Source organism: Chenopodium album, chromosome 6 (genome assembly GCF_948465745.1).
Source record: "Chenopodium album chromosome 6, dcCheAlbu1.1, whole genome shotgun sequence".
NCBI lineage: Eukaryota > Viridiplantae > Streptophyta > Magnoliopsida > Caryophyllales > Amaranthaceae > Chenopodium > Chenopodium album.
The window spans coordinates 24208534-24210195 of NC_137839.1; the positions used below are offsets into that span (position 1 = coordinate 24208534).

Consider the following 1662-nt stretch of genomic DNA (forward strand, 5'->3'; position numbering starts at 1 on the left):
TATTTTCTCCTTATTCTTAATCTTCGTAATTTAGTTTTATATTCAATTTCACATATTGGTTACTTTATAATTTACATTACTTTAGTTAATTAGGAATAGAAAGACTCGTTTCTCTGTGGATTCGACCCTACTTCCCTATCTACATTTGTTAGAGGATTTAGGAATTACTTTTGATTAGGGGATACGACTTTACCCTATCAAAATTTGGCGTCGTTGCCGGGGAAACGGTTTTATTTTTTTTTTTTCAGATTATTTTTGTAGTCTAGGTTATTTCTTTTTGTCTCAGAGAACGTTAGTTCTTTAAGGCAAATCTCATATTTGCTTTTAGTTTTTTTTTTTTTTTTTTTTTGCCCAGGTGTTCCAAATCAGGGTACATCCCATTCGATCCTGAGATCGAACGATCCTTCCATAGACAGAAAAATCTTTACAAGCAAATCTTGGCGGATTCTGGTGATAATAATAATCACCGCGATCCTCCAACTGGTTCTAGCGATTCAGCGGTATCATCATATCCAGAATCAGAAATGACAGCTCCAAAGAAGCTTAGTGATTACTCAAAACCAAAGCTTACAGATTTTCCACATCTCACTCCCACTCCGACTCTTGATGGGGTACAATTTGAGATTAAACCCCAATTTATAATGATGATAGAGAGGAAGCAATTCAGTGGAGCTAAGGGTGAAGACCCAAATCTTAACATTGCCGACTATTGTCAATATTGCAATACCATCAGGCAAGCCGGGGTCACACAAGACCAAATCAGGGAGATTTTCTTTCCTTTCTCTTTAACTGGAAAAGCTAAATTGTGGTTTAATGGACTAAATAGAACTGCACTTGGTATAACTGACTGGGAAATTCTTGTTTTGAATTTTTATAACAAGTATTATCCTGCAGAGAGAACAGTTGTACTACGGAATGCAATTCAGAACTTTGCCCAAGAAGCCGATGAAACTTTATATGAGGCTTGGGAGAGATTCAAGGACTTACAAAGAGAATGCCCCCATCATAATTTAGCACAATGGCAGTTAATCCAAGCCTTTTACAATGGCATTGGAAATTCATCTAGAATAATTTTAGATTCTACAACTAGTGGGAGATTTATGAATCTTAATGTTGATGATGCAGGTTAGGTTATTGAAGGGCGATACATAATTCCCAATATGGGAATCCTAGAGGCTTTGCTAACAAGGGGAAGCATAGTGTTGACTATTTATCCTTTTTGCAAGCTCAATTGACCTCTATCTGCCAAAAATTAGATAATCTTAGCACTGCCAATATAGCTAATGTTTATGCAATTAATAATAATGCTAATGAGGCTTTCTGTGAAAATTGTGGAATTATAGGTCATTGGGAACAAGATTGCAGGAGTTCCGTGGAGCAAGTTAATGCCTTTCAATCTTATAGGCAGAATAACCCATACTCCAACACCTACAATCCTGAGTATCGGAATCATCCGTACCTTTCCTACCGGAGTACTAACGTTCAAAATCCACCACCACAAGAACCATAGGCGCCACAGCAACAACAACAGAAATATTACCATCCCAATACTGGCTAGAAGAACCAACCACAACAACCCTCCTCATCTTCCGACCCCTCTTTGGTAGAAATTAGAGCGATGCTAGTTAATATGCAGAAGCATATGGAGAGTAGAGATGCGCA

At 37.5% G+C, this 1662-nt stretch overlaps 1 non-coding gene across 1 annotated transcript; it reads right to left on the reverse strand.

The window, feature by feature from the left end:
• Positions 1-905: 905 nt before the first annotated feature.
• Positions 906-1012, reverse strand: LOC145637372 (small nucleolar RNA R71). Its single transcript, XR_014114165.1, has one exon. It is a non-coding gene; the product is annotated as a small nucleolar RNA R71 (small nucleolar RNA).
• Positions 1013-1662: the final 650 nt, after the last annotated feature.